Below are 15,655 nucleotides of genomic sequence, written 5' to 3'. Positions count from 1 at the left end.
GTGTGGAGGAACCTCAGATTGCTTTAAGATGGTTCTATCAGCCCCAGTGTCAAGGAGGCATTTGAAAGGTTTATTGTCTATTTTTATGGTTAATTTTGGATGGGCATTTTTTGTAATACTGGTTACCCATAAGGTCTGTGGCTTCCCTCTTGTTAGCGGGGCTGAGGGCTGTCCCTGAAGAAGTTTAAAGGTGGCAAAGGATTACCATCCTTGTCATTTTTAGATCTACAATTTTTTTTTAGTGAAAGCCTCTTTTACAGCGGGGCAGAGGGTTTTAGGGGGTCTAGTGGCAGCTGAGTTATTTTGGGGGCAATTTTTTATCCAGTGTCTAGTTTCTCTACATTTAAAGCATTTTGAGTTGGACTGAGTTGTAACTGCAAGGGCTTGGGCAAGGGAGGAAGCCCGGTACGTGGCAGTCCCAATGTCTTGAGTAGCCACAATTCACTTGTCATAATGCTCATTCTTTAGTTCCTGGCATGCTTGTCTGTGCTTAGGGGTCATTTCTTCCCAGACAAGGCTGTTTAAAAGCATCGTTTTGGCTGCAGGATTTGTTATTTTTCTATCTAAACTTGCTTGCACTCAGTATAAAGTCTGGAAGAGCCTCAGTTGGCTTTTGCTTTAGAAAGGTTAATGTAGAAGTCTCTCCAGGCCCTTGGGACAATGATGTTAAGTGGTCCCAGGCTTGCAGGGCACATAGGCAAATCTGCTCTATACAACCAGCTGGAATTGCAGCTTGCTGAATTCCTGTGGAGAAATTACCCTGACCAAAAAACTGGTCATAATTTTAATTTATAAATCTAGGTGGTGGATCCTGCCCTGGTTGAGGTCTTAGCTGTTGATTATGAGTTTTATTCTTTTTAGCTTGCATTAGGCACTCATCTCTAAATAAGGCTTCCCATTGTACGAATAATGGACTGGGGAGGGTAGATCTACAAATGTCTCTCCAATCCTGGGGAAGCAGGTTAGGATTAAATGTTTGTAGTATAGATTTAGTCCAAGGAGCATGAATGCCATCTTCACATACAGCTTGGCTCAATTCCTTAAGTTCCGCTGCAGGAAGCGGATACCATGCTAATGGACGCTGCCTGGTTATTTGTAAATTGACAGAAAAAGCCTGTATTGGTGGGATTTGGGAGTCCTGAGACGGCTGAGGCTGGGAATTTTGAGGCTGGCAGCTTTCACTGTCTCTAAGGCTACACAGCTGCTCTGTGGCTGTAAGGCGTGTCTCCACAGGAGGCAGTCGAGGTGGAGGCGGTGGAGGGCATTTTACCTGAGAATCTTTGGCAGCTTTTGAAATTTGGGCTTTAGTATCTGGGCTTGTTGAATCAGCAAGAGAGGGGTGAGGATTAATTTTGCTGATGGGTGGATTTTGTGTGGCTTGGAGAGATTTTATTTTTTGGAGTTGTTCAATCTGTTACTGAGCAATTTTTTGGCTCTTTTTTATCATTTAAAACCTCTCTTTTATTATTCTCTGGTGCCTGTAAACTTTCCTTAATTTTAGGTGGGTTTTTTAAGCACTGCTGGATGGCTGCCATAATTGGGAAAAAGGAGAGAGGAAAATTATGCTTTTCTTGGGTTTCTTTCTTATAAGCCAAATGTGAAAGAAAGTTCCACACCTCAGGATCAGATATGTCTGCGGATAAGATCCAGGCTGCAAATTGATACACCTCATTCCAAAATTTTAAGCTTTCTTCTTTTGAAATTTTAAGTCCTCTAGATTTGAGTAGGGTTTTAAGAGAACGAATTTGGTGCTTCTTCTGGCGTGATGCAGAATTTCCCATTGTAAAGGGAAGATGTTTTTACAGCAGTCAGACACTAGAGGGCTGAAGCGCCTTGGCTGAGACTGCAGAGAAAAAGAAATGTGTCACTTTAAATCTTTTGTCTGAGAGCCGCTTTTGGCTGCAGGCATTCGGCAGGGATTAGCTAATTTGAATTTTTACTGAACTGGCTTTTAGCTGCTGCTTGAATGTTTGGGGACAGGGTAGAGGAATTTGCCTGACTCCAAAGCTTAGGTGGAGATCCCTGGAATCTTTTACAAGCCAAATGTGAAAGAAAGTTCCACACCTCTGGATCAGATATGTCTGCGGATATGATCCAGGGTGTAAATTGGTACACCTTATTCCAAACTTTTAAGCTTTCTTTTGCAATTTTAAGTCCTCTGGATTTGAGTAGAGTTTTAAGAGAACGGATTTGGAGTTTTTTTTGACGTGATACAGAGCTTCCCATTGTAAGGGGGAAGATGTTATTACAGCAATTGGACACTAGAGGGCAGAAGCGACTTTGCAGAAAAAAGTTGTGGTTTTAAATTTTGCTCTGGCAGCTGCTTTTGGCTGCAGGCGCTTGGCAGGGGTTAGCTCATTTGAATTTTCACTGAACTGGCTTCAGGTGCTGCTGCTTGAATGTTTGGGGGCAAGGTAGAGGGATTTGCCTGACTCTAAAGTTTACAACTTTAGGGATTTTTCCTAGCAGTGTTCAGAAAAGAAAAGGAGGAAATTTTAGAAGAGAGGAAGAGATTAGATTACCCTCCTGAGTGGGAGGGATACTCACGGATTCTAGTGTTTCTGTGGGCACCAGCTCCTAGCTGGCACGAGGTTCAGAGGCTAAGCGCCACATTGTTCAGAGGGTCCCACGAGGTTCAGAAGCCCCATGTTGTGCGCCAGATATGGGGCGTGCAGCACTCCCAGAATGGCACAGCGGATCCGTAGGCTCCCCCACCGGTGTGTGCACGCTCTCTGGTTGCAGGCGTCTCTGGCTGCGGCGGGTGCCCTTCAGGCTTTTCCCAGTGGCTCAGGGTCTCGTGTCTCTGGAAGCTTCTCTGCTGCAGGAGCGTTGTCCTGCCAAAATCCTGTCCCTATTCCACCCGTGTACTTTTCCTCAGGATGCGAGGTCCACTGGCCACTGAACCCCACGGGAGAAGTACGGAGACAGTGAAAGCTAGAATGTCCATGAGTCTGTAACGAGGGAGTGCTGCCCCCTGGAGAGATTGGGCCGCCGGTAGTGACACAAAACTCAAGACTCGGCTTAGTCTGTGTTACAGCTTTATTCTCTGAGACCCAGCTCTCTGTGTCCCAGCTTTCTGTGACCCAATTCTCTGACCATTAAGAGAAGACTAAGACATTTATACCATGGGGGTAGTGGTAAAAGCTTTGGCTGTTAGATGCTTTGTGAGGCATTCTATTTACATATGGAAGTGGATTTCTGCCACACTGCTAGACTGTTGTCTGCCTGGAGAAATTACAGGAAGGCATGGTACCTTTCAGAGCCAAAGGCCATGTTTATGTTATGGCATTTGTGGCGGACACTTCAAAAGGAGAGACAGGAAAGATGTCAAGAAGACACCCTGCTTATGAAAGGAGCCCGCAGCACATGATCCCAAGCTGCATGAGCTGTCCGGTCATGAAGGGGCTTCTACTTTGCATAACAGAGATCTCCAACACCATGTGGGTGCTGGAAATTGAGCGTGGGTCCTCTGCAAGAGCAGTCAGTGCTCTTAACCGCTGAGCCATCTCTCCAGCCCCAGTTTTTTTAATGTATTTTATTTAATTTTATTTATTTTATCTCTATGAGTAAGTTTTGCCTGCATGTATTTAAAAAAATATTTTATTTATGATTTTTATTTTATGTGTGCATATATTGCCTGCATGTAGGTAAGTGCACCCATATCCTGCAATACCCATGGAAGACAGAAGAGGCTGTCTGATCCCCTGGAACTAGAGTTACAGACAATTGTTACCTGCCATGTGGGTGCTGGGATTTGAACCTGGGTCTTCTGCAAGAACAGTCAGTGTTCTTAACTGCTGAGCCATCTCTCCAGCCCTGCCTGCATGTATTTAAGCACAACTGTGTTATACAATGCCCACAGAAGACAGAAGAGGCATTGGCTCTCCTGGAACTGTAGTTACAGATGGTTGCTTGCTACCATGTGAATGCTGGGAACCAAAACTGAGTCCTCTGCAAGAGCTGCCAGTACTCGTAACTGCTCATCCACCTCTGTAGCCCTTGTTTTGTTTTGTTCTTGTGATAAAGTCTCATATATCCCAGGCAGGCCTCAAACTTGCTATATAGCCAAAGATAACTTGAACTCCTGGTCTTCCTGCTTTCACATTCCAAATTTTGGTGTTACAGGTATGTGTCAACCACACCAAGCTTCATGGGGCTCTGGGGACTAAACTCAGGACTTCATGCATACTAGACAAGCATCCTATTAAAGGAATCATATCTCCAGCCTTTTTTGATGGTGGTGGGGAGGGCACAGGGCATCTTATAACCCAGACAGACTAGCCTTGAACTCATTATGTAGTCCAGGATGGTCTTGAACTTTTGATCATCCTTCCTATACCTCCCAAGGGCTAGTTTACAGGTATGTGCCATTACTCTTGATTTATATAGTGATTGAGATCAAACTCAGGGCCTCATGCATGCTGGGCCAGCACTCTGCCAACAGCTATGTCTCAGTCCTCTGTGTGTGTACACTTGTGTGCACACAAGCATCTGTGTCTGTGTGTCTGAGTTCCCAGTTCCAGAGAACCTGGCACCCTCTTCTGATCTCTGTGGGCATTGTACAACATTGTGCAGTTACATACATGTAGGCATAACATTCATACACATAAAATAAAAATAATAAAAATTTTAAATTCTACTTTATTCTTTGACAATTTTATGCATATGCATAATGTATTTTGATCAAAATCACCCATTATTTCCCTTTGTTATTCTTCTTCTACTCTATCTGGAACTCTTTTTTTCCCAACACATCCTCCTCATAGTTTCATGTCTTTTTTTTTTTTTTAATAATCCATTCAGTTTAATTATGGTTGCTTGTATATACATGGGTGTGGGGTTATTTACTGAATATTTAAAAAAAATTTTATTTACTATTTTTATTTTATGTGTACGTGTGTATTGCCTGTATGTAGGTAAGTGCACCCGTGTTGTGCAGTGCTCAGGGAGGACAGAAGAGGCTGTCAGATCCCCTGGAACTGGAGTTATGGACAGTTGTTAGCTGCCATGTGGGTGCTGGGATTCAAACCTGGGTCTTCTACAAGAACAACCAGTGTTCTTAACCACTAAGCCATCTCTCCAGCCCCCTATTTACTGAATAGTATGCAACTTACTAGTGGTTAAGTAGAAAAAAAAAGATTGCCCCTTCTCCAGCAACCATTAACTATCAACAGCACCTCACCTAAGAGTGAGAACTCATGTGCACCTCTTCCACTGATGATGGAAGGTTGATGGGCTCAATCTTGTGCAGGTCTTGTGCAGTTAACCACAGCTACTGTGAGATCATGAGTGCAACAGTCATGTCATGGCCAAAATTCAACCTAGCACTCCTCCCCATCCTCCAGCTCTTACATTGTTTCTGCCCTCTCTTCCAAGATGTTCCCTGAGCATGGGGTGATATAGATGCCCTATTTAGGGCTGAGCACTCAATGGTCACTTACTCTCAGCACTTTGACCAGCTATAAGTCTCTGAATTAACTGCTGCACATTGCAAAAAGAAGCTTCTCTGACCAAGGTTGAGAGCAGCACTAATCTATGAATGTGGTGATTGTTGTTTTTGAGACAAAGACTCAGTATGTCACCCTGGCTAGCCTGGAACTTACTATATAGATCAGAGTGATATCAAATTCACAGGGATCCACCTGCTTCAGCCCCCAGCATACTTGGATCAAAGGTATGCACCATTATGTCTGGAGGTGGTAGCACCTTTTTTTAATTCACTTCTTCTTGGCCCTATCCCACCCTCCTCTTCCTCCTCCTTCTCATCCCCCTGTTATTACGTACTTGTTTGAGTGCACTAGGCTGGCCTCAAACCTGCAAACCTTCTGCCTCACCCTCACAAATAAATGGAATTACAGATGTGCCACACTCCCTGATATTTTTATCTTGTTTTGAGACAGGACTAATGCAGCCTAGGCTACTCCTGAACTCACCATATAGCTGAGGATGATTTTGAACTCCTGATCTTCTTGCCTCCATCTTCCAAGTGCTGTAGTGATTGTAAGTGTACTCCACGATGCCAAGCTATTTTTTATAAATTTTTGGGGGCCTTTTTTGAGGCAGGGTCTCTGTGTAGCTCCAGCTGGCCTGGAACTCGCTTTGTAGACCTGGCTGGACTTGAACTCACAGAGATCCACCTGCCTCTGCCTCCCGAGTGCTGGGATTAAAGGTGTGCACCACCATGCCCAGCATCTATAATTTTTTTAGAAAGGATCTCCCTGTAGCCCCAGCTGGCCTGGAATATTTTCTGTAATTTTAATGTTGTCTTTTATTTCATTTAATGGGTATATAGGGGTAGTATTTAAAATGATTCTTGGATTGGGCCTGTAACTCAGTTGGTACAATGTTTGCTTTGCATTCCCGAGGCCCTGGGTTCACCCCCCAGCACTACTTAAACTGGGTGAGGTGGTGTACATCTGTAATCTCAGTACTTGGGCAGTAGAGTCAGGAGGATCAGAAGTTTAAGATCAGTATCACCTACTAAGCAAGTTTAAGACTAGCCCAGGAGTCAAATGTGTTCACTTAGGAAGGGAAGTAACCCCAGGAAAATTGAAATCATTTCCAGGATCACTTTGTTTTGTTCCTATTTTACTGTTTTCATAGTACTAGTCATTAAACCCAGGACCTTAGCCATTCTAGGCAAGCATTCCACCACTGAGCTGTCCACCTAAGCCCTTCAAAATTTATTTGACCATACCATGCAACCACTACTACATAAGGGCTAGCATGCCATATTGTTGTCAATTCATTCTTTGAAAAAAAATTATTTACTTATCTATAAACAAAGCCTCCCTGTGCTGCTCAGGTTGGACTCAAATTCACAGGCTCAAGTGATTCTCCAGTCTTTGGTGTCAGCTACCATGCTGGGCTCTGCTAATTCATTCTTAACGCATTGGTTCTCTATCTTAGTCACTGACACCCTCATTCACTTAGTCATTAAGGCCAGAAACATGAAAGTCATTGTTGACTTCTCCCTTTCATCTCAAGTTCTACCCAGTCTTGTTTGATCTGAATCTCTAATGGATCTTAAACGTACTTTCTTTCATCTTCATTGCTACCACTGCCTTTACTCTGATTACCGCTAACTCATCTGGGCAACTGTACTCCCTTCTTAACTGCCTTTACCATGCAGAAGCTAAAGAAATCTTTTTTAAAAAAATTTTTTGAGACAGGGTCCCCCCTGTAGCTCCAGCTAGCCTGGAATATGCTGTGTAGACCAGACTGGCTTTGAATTATTGGAGATCCACTTGCCTCTGCTTGCTAAAGGAATATTTTAAAACACAAAGTTGGGACTGGAGAGATGGCTCAGCAGTTAAGAACACTGGCTGCTTTTGCAAAGGACCCAGGTTCAGTTCCCAGCACCCACATGGTGGCTAACACCTGTCCATAATTTCAGTTCCAGGGCTTGCAATGCCCTCCTTTGGCCTCTGCAGGCATTGTACACACATGATGCACTTACATATATGAAGGCAAATCTTTCATATACATAAAATAAAAATAGATAAATTTTTTTAAAATTATAAATACCAACATGCCTCAGAATAGAATCTTTCAGTGGATTCCAGCTGTATTTAGAGTAAAATAGAAATTCCTTCGTATCTTCTTCCAATCTCTGTCTTCATGTCTGCTATTCTCCCACTTGCAATCAGTCCTTTGTTTAGTTCTTAGAATTAGTCAAGTTCTTATGGAGAGGCACCTGAACTTGCTCCTCCCTGATGGGATGTTCTTGGAACTTTCATGTTACTTCCATGCATCCTGGAGACCTCAGCTTAAACATCAGCCTTCTCCCTTCTATTACCAAGGTAACCTGGTTGTTTCCTAGTATTTATCACAAATATGTCATTATGCTGTTTATCTGGTCATCTAATTTGCTTTTTTTTTTGTCTTTTTGAAGCAGGGTCTTCCTGTAGCCCCAGCTGTCCTGAAACTCACTATGTAGACCAGGCTGGCCTTGAACTCACAGAGCTTGGCCTGCCTCTGCCTCCCAAGCGCTGGGACTACAGGTGTGTGCCACCATGCCCGGCTCCTAATTTACTTTTTAAAAGAGCGAATAAACACAAGAGTAAACCACTGCAAAACAAGGAGGAACCACTTCCCTTCCACTAGAATTGATCTGATAAAAAAGATAGCTAGGCAATTCCAGCCTGTGATGGTTAATCCTGGGTGTCAATTTGACTAGATCTGGGATTAACTGAAATGAGAGAGAAGGCAAGCAGCAAGAAGCCTGTATAAAAGGCCACGGCAGAGAACCCAGGCTTCTTGCTGCTTGCCTTCTCTCTCGCTGGTGAGTTCGTCTTGCTGCTGTAGACCGAAGACTAGCTGATCTTTTGGAATTTGTCAGACCTTCAGCCAGATTGGAACTACTGAGACATCCAGCCTCGTGGACTGAGCAACTATTCAGCCCCTCCAGTGTGGTGCTGCCATTGTTGGACTACTCGGACTCTATCCTGTGAGCTAAGCTGATAAATCTCTATACATAGGTTCTACCAGTTCTGTTTCTTTGGAGAACTCTAACTAATACACAGCCCTAGAGCAGTGGAGGCAGGGGTATTACAAATTTGAGAGCAGTTTGGGCTACATATCAAGACCCTATCTCAAAACAAAAGTACAGTAATGAACGTTGGCAAGGAACGGAGAAATGGAAGCCCTCATCCAGGGCTCTCAGTGGATGTCAATTCACTGCTGCTTTGGAATAGTCTGGAAGTTCCTCAAATGTGCACATGATCTAGCAGTTCCATTCCTAGGCATATAACTGTATTAGTTGCTTTTCAGTTGCTGTGATAAAACACTAAGACCAAGGCAACTTTTAGAAGGAAGAGCTTATTTGGGCTTACACTTCCAGAGGGGTAAATGTTCATCATGGCAGGGAGGCATGGCAGCAGATGCTGCCAGAGCAGAAAAATGGGTGCTAGGCTGAGCATGGTGGCAGAAGTGGATGGATCTCTGTGAGTTTGAGGATAGCCTCATCTACATAGCAAGTTCCAGGTCAGCATAGTAAGACTCTGTCTCAAAAAAAACAAAGAAAGAAAAAAGAAAAGAAGCCAAGAGCAAGTTCCAGGTCAGCATAGTAAGACTCTGTCTCACATCTCCAACAGAAAACAGGGAGAGGGAGTGGGAGGGAGAATATGGCAAGGCACCTACCACCCCCTCCAAGGCTAGGGGACTTTTGCTGAAGAGGCTGGCAGAAAGAATGTAAAAGCCAGAGGGAGGGGTGGAGTGTTAACTGGAAATGTCCTCCATCCATTATGCTGGCAAGTTATAGTCACACCTCCTTCCCACGTTCATCAAGGAGTCAAGAGGGGGAGTCAGTTATCCCACCCAATCAGGTGACCTTAGCTGCAGGTGGGGGGAGGGGCAAAAGATATATAAGCCGAGAACACCAAGAGGTACCTTTCTCACCGTTTTGTGTGGCTGTGGGAAGGTCACAGAATCTGTAGTTGAATGTGGACAGTAAAGGTGGGGAGCCAGTCTTCTGTAAATAAACCCCTACCCTATGCTCTGTTAAAAAATAAATAAATAGGCCGGGCATGGTGGCGCACGCCTTTAATCCCAGCACTTGGGAGGCAGAGGCAGGTGGATCTCTGTGAGTTCTTTCAGTGAGTTCCAGGACACCGGGGGCTACAGGGAGACCCCGCTAAAATAAATAAATAAATAAATAAATAAATAAATAAATAAATAAATTTAAAAAATATATATTTTATTATTTTTATTTTACGTGTATGCATGTATTGCCTGCATGTAGGTAAGTGCGCCCGTGTCATGCAATGCCCATGGAGCTCAGAAAAGGCCATCAGATCCCCTGGGACTGGAGTTATGGACAGTTTTTGGCTGCCATGTGGGTTCTGGGATTCAAACCCAGGTCTTCTGCAAGAACAACCAGTGTTGTTAACCAGTGAGCCATCTCTCCAGACCCCCAAAAAATATTTCTTAAAAAACACCCAGTCGAACCTCCCCCCAAGAGCAAAACAACAAAAAAAGAAAGTGTGGCAAGGCTATGAACTCTCAAAGCCCACCCCCGGTGACATGCTTCCTCCAACAAGGCCACATCTCTTAAAGGTTCCGTGACTTTCCCCAAACAGCGCCACCAATTGGGGACCGTATACCAAGTAGTCAAAAAGTTGAGCCTATGGGGAACATTTCTTATTCAAACCACCATAATAATCAATAGGAAAAAAACAAAACAAAACTGTCCACACAAAAACTTGTACCCTGGGCCAAAGAGATAGCCTAGTGAGTAAAGCACTCACCAGGTAAACCTGATGACCTGGGTTAGATCCCCAGAACCCATGTAAATGTGGAAGGAAAGAATTGACTCCCAAAAGTTGACCTAATGTCTGGGAAGAACAGTTTTTGCCCCTTGCCCTCCAAGGTCAACTAAGTTCCAGGAGATTACAGAACATCTCTCAAAATGTCCTGTAATTGTGGTATGTGTATATGTATGTATGTATGTATGTATGTATGTATGTATATATGTATGTGTATATGTAAGTGTCTGGGTATGTGTATGGGCATGTGCATGTGAGTGCAGGACTCTAAGGAGGCCAGAAGATGGTGTTGGATCCCCTTGGAGCTGAAGTTGTAGGTAGTGTTGAGCCACTCCGTGTGAGTGCTGGGAACCAAACCTGGGTCCTTGGCAAGAGCAGAAGTGCTCTTAACTGCTGAGTCATCTCTCCAGCTCAGGTTGTTATTTTATTTTTAAGTGTTTATGTGTGTGTGGTGTATTTGCATGTGAGTATAGGCACACACATGCCATGGTGCACATATGGAGATCAGAGGACAACTTTGGGGAGCCGATTCTTTCCTTCCACTGTGGATTCTGGGGATGGAACCACAAGCAACAAGTACTTTTACATATGAGTCACCTCACTAGCCCAGGTTTTTGTTGTTATTATTTTTTTCTTGAATGTACATTTATATACAAATGCTATTAAAATTTTAAATTAAGGACTGGGGAGTTGGCTCAGTGGATAAAGTGCTTATTGGGCAAGTGTGAAGACCAAGCTCAGATTCCCAGAATTTACATAAAACCCAGAAACAGTGGTCTGTAATCCCAGGCTCCCAAGCAAAATGGGAGGTGGAGACAGACAGGAGAATTTCCAGAAGCTTGTTGAGCCAGCCTGCCTTGCTTACACAGCAGCAAATGACAAAAGACCCAGTGGAAAGGATGTAGAAGGCAAACTCTAATAATTAATCTGTGGTTGTCCCCTGGCCTCCACATGCCTGTAGTGGCATGAGCTCACCTGTATCTGTACACATGAACATGCACACACATGTACACATATGCAAGTTTTAAAAATTAAAAATTAAGCTGATATACAGTCCTTTATCTGACTTTAAAGAAGCCTCAGACATTGAAAAACACCACCGACACCCACTAGAAAAGCCAGAGGGTAGGAACCCACTTTGGGGCAAACTTAGATGGCCTTCTCTACCAGATAGGCAAATGTCAGGGTGCTCTTTCTGAAACAAGAAGTTACATAACATAAAACTGTCCTCTGTAGTTTGCACAAAGACAGAAGAAGAGTAGGCAGGAATGTTATTCTCCGAAGGGCAGAGAGATTTCTCCATACCAAGCTGAGTACAGACTGGCTTCCCAGTGTAACCAGCAGTTTTGAGTAAATACCTGCCTCTGCAAGGCTCTTGGGCTGAGAAGTGTTTCCCAAGCAGTATCAATAGTGTGGACTGATAGTGGTGATCTGTCTACCCTGGGCTAACCTTGCCACGACCCTACTGACTCACAGTACAGGGTTACTGGGAGCTTTATGGAATTCAAGGAACAGAGATAAGCTTGCTCTCATCCTCACTAACAGTATGCTTTAACCAACCAAACCAGCTCATTTTATTTCCCCTTATTTCTTGGTCTCTCCTCCCCATTAATCATGAAAAAACAGAGTCAGGCGTGGTGGTACATGTCTGTAATTCCAGCACTCAGAAGGCTGAGGTTGGATGATGGAAAATCCAAGGTCAGCCTGGGCTACATATCAAGATCCTATCTCAAAAAAAAAAAAAAAAGAAGAGAAAAACAAACCCAAACACATTGTATATCTAAAGCATGTGAACTAAAGTTCCCAGAAGGAATCACCTGCAAGGATGATTGATTAGAACTACAATGACCTAGGAAAGGTTGGAATGTTGCAAATTATCCTGGGCTATCTTTATTTCCCTCAATAGCCATTTATTACTGCTTCTGTGCCTGAGTTAATATCCCCATGACTATCAGGAGAAGCCTTTGGAATGTATTAACCTCACAGATCCTAGTACCTACCAACCCAAAGGCTAAACATGTCCTCAGAGAGCATCTTGGCCCGTAGAAGATGTTTTTCTGCTTTACTGTCATTCGCCCACTGATGCTTCCACCAATGTATTTGAAAAGTATGATTATGACTTTGTTCTATTACTATAAAAACGTCAAGAAACAACCACATTGGAACATAGGATTTCGGGTAACCTAGATCTGTTCCTGGATCCAGAACTCTTATTCCCCTTTGAGAGCTGTTAGGATTTTTTTTTTTTTCTGTCTTTTTTGAGACAGCGTCTCCCTGTAGCCCCAGCTGGCCTGGAACTCACTGTGTAGACCAGGCTGGCCTCGAACTCACAGAGATCCACCTGCCTCAGCCTCCCCAGTACTGGGATTAAAGACTTGTGTGACCACAACAGCCTTTTGAGTTAGGATCTTAAACACATTGTTATATTTTAAATTGTAGAAGAAATCAACAGGAGTATGATTCTTATGAGTAAGCAGGAAGTGAATGGGTCAGTCCAAAGTCCCACTTCCTGGCTTATTTTCCTGTCAGTATGTGTGTCCCAACCACTCTTAGTATGCTTTGTAAAGAAGAAAAAGAGCCCACAGCATTTCCCCTTTACACAACTCTCCTCTCACTGAACAAGGAAGTTCTGATCTACAGGAACACCAAGCCTGGCCATAAAACCCAAAACTGATAAAAATGAGAATGACTTTTCTTTGTCCATAAAGAGGAAGGCAACTGGATCGCTCAGCCAGGTACCACAGGGGAGAGGATGGGATCTGAAGTCATTTTTAGAGCCAAATATCAAACTTTTGGGTTTAGGGTCATTGAAAACTTGTATCTGGGAGATTTTCCTTGTTGTGAACTGTTTGGACTGGATTTGCTTGTAGGAAACCTTGAGGGGTGGCTAATCTGGTCTGCTGGGGGTTTTATTAGGTTTTTCTGAATTGCTGTTTGAGGTACATGGAGTCCTGGAGGAGGCATTTGTATTTACTTTGAGACAAAGTGAGGTAAAAGACTTTGAAAACTGTCTGAAAAGGAAACCCATTCTTGTGTTAAGACTGTTGTTAGAGTAATAGATCAGAGCTGACAGGAAGTAGGTAGCCTTCATGGATCCATCCTGGTCACCCACCGAGTTACTGACAAATTTGGGGAGAGAATTGAAGGAAACCACTGTTTACATGACAGTGTCTACTACAGACCCTGTTGTGTGATTAAGGTCTTTCTACACATTAGCTCAATTGCTCCTGAGAACCCTGGAATAAGGGTGGAAATTGCAGTAGAGAAGTTCAAAGATTTGCCTTAGGTCATATGACTAATTGGCTAGAGACCCAAGATAAAACCTGGTCTCCTGGTGCTGCCCCTAACTGTTCACCACACTACTTTATACTGCTTGATTATCGGCTGGGGCTGGGTGGCTTAAACAACAGGTAATAGTTTTCATAGTTCTATGGCTGAAAATCTCAGATCAAGGTGTCAGCAGGGCCTGTCTTCCTGGCTTGATGACTACCTCCTTGTGTCAGTGTACAGCCTTCTCTCTGTGTGTGATCTCTGGTGCCTCTTTGCTAATCCAGATTTCCTCTTCATGTAAGGTCATCCATTAGACTGAATTTAGTACCTGTTGTAATAGTTCCATTTTAACTTAATCCCCTTCCCACCCCACCCCATCCTTTATTTTATTTTATTTTTTTTTGCTGGGCCTGGTTGTTAGATTTAGGAAGAGGGAAAAAGGAAGGAATTTAAAGTTTAGAAATAAGAGTCAGAGCCTGCAACAGGCAATGAATGTGGTCTCTGGATTCAGGAAGCCCAGCAAAGGGCTGACAGTTTTCTCAAGGAATGATTATCTGAGCTCTGAATGGGGAGCAGTCTGGTCTTATATAGGAACTCTGCTGCACACAGCTGCAAAAGTTAACTCAGTGCCAGGGTCTGGTGTCCTTGAGGGTCTTTTTTCTCAGACAGGCAGGTGAGTGAGCTATAACACTAAGAGACAGGTAGGCTCCATAGTCTCTCTCAGTCCAGGGGGTGACCAGTTGATAAAGCTTGAACAAGGCCAGACTTGAGCAAGTCCAGGCTGCCAATTTAAGGACAGTTAGACACTTTAATTGGTAGTTAATGACTGTAATCCCAGTACTCAGAAGGCAGAAGCAGGAAGGTCAAAGTCTAGTCTATATAGAGAGAACTTGTCTCCAAAAACAAAACAAAACAAAACAACACAAAAAACAAAATACAGGGCCTTATCACCAAATAGTCACATTCTGAAGTTTCAACATATGAATTGGGGGAAACATAATTCAGACCATCACACTAACTTTTTTGTTGTTATTTTTAAAATAGATTATGAGGGTTAGAGAGATGACTCAGTGGTTAAGAGCACTGGCTCCTCTTGCAGAGGACCCGGGTTTGATTCCCAGTACCTATGTGGCAGCTAACAACTGTCTATAACTCCAGTTCCAGGGGCTCCAACGCCCTCTTCTGACCTCCTTGGGCACTGCATAACACAATTATACTTACATGCATGCTGGCAGTACATTTATACACATAAAATAATTTTAAAAATAATAAATAAATAACACAAAAATAAAAATAGATTATCATACGAATAGACAAAAATGCATATAAACCAGTATTGCAGTAGTTTAACCTCCAGTGATTTAAAAATTTTTTTTCATTAGTGTATATTCATTGCCTCCAACTCTAGAACCCAACAGAGACATTTTTTTTTTCTGAAAAAAAAAAACTAATTTAAAAAATCATGTACACAACTTCAGATTCATTTTAAGCTCCCCTGCTTGGGTCTTTTACAGACAAATAAGTTTTCCACAGAATTCAGACAAACTGAAGATGAATCCACAATAGGCAGAGAGCCCAGTCCCTTTTACAGGAAAACACCACCAACTTCTACTTAGACTTGAACAATGTCTATGACTTGAGTGACTATGCAGTGAAGCCAGATTTTAGGAGGTTCAAAATGCTAGTTTCTTCATCAGTAGATAAACTCCGGAATCCACTTCAAATCCATGTAGGTTGTTGGCATCACCCTGAAGCCTCGTGAGCAGGCCTCCATAGGACACATATGCAGAGAGGTGTGTTGCTGCTTCAGTAGACGTTTCATCCCCTCAATCCTGTACACTTTCCCATACATTACATACTCAAACCGGTCAGCCCTGGAAGGCTTGTCATCTATGGGCTTGTATTCACCATCATCCAGGGTGCCATCTTCATACAAGGTACTAGTTATGATCACTCGGAACTTGTCACCTAAGTCTACAGGATAAATCTGGATGTTTACATCTGAGGTCCGTCTTGAAAGATTCACTCTCACAATGCAGCAGAGATACTCGGTCAAATTTCTTGCCCTCTGGGTCAATGTTTTTCACATCAAAAATATCCTCAAACAAGATGCCCGCCAT

At 43.2% G+C, this 15,655-nt stretch overlaps 1 pseudogene; it reads right to left on the bottom strand.

Moving 5' to 3' along the window:
* Window positions 1–15,208: 15,208 nt before the first annotated feature.
* On the bottom strand, window positions 15,209–15,655 carry LOC103746753 (annotated as a pseudogene).

The sequence above is a fragment of the Nannospalax galili genome, unplaced genomic scaffold (assembly GCF_000622305.1).
Source record: "Nannospalax galili isolate Female #2095 unplaced genomic scaffold, S.galili_v1.0 scaffold344, whole genome shotgun sequence".
In the NCBI taxonomy this organism is placed as follows: Eukaryota; Metazoa; Chordata; class Mammalia; order Rodentia; family Spalacidae; genus Nannospalax; species Nannospalax galili.
This window is presented reverse-complemented; position numbering and strand designations above follow the sequence as displayed.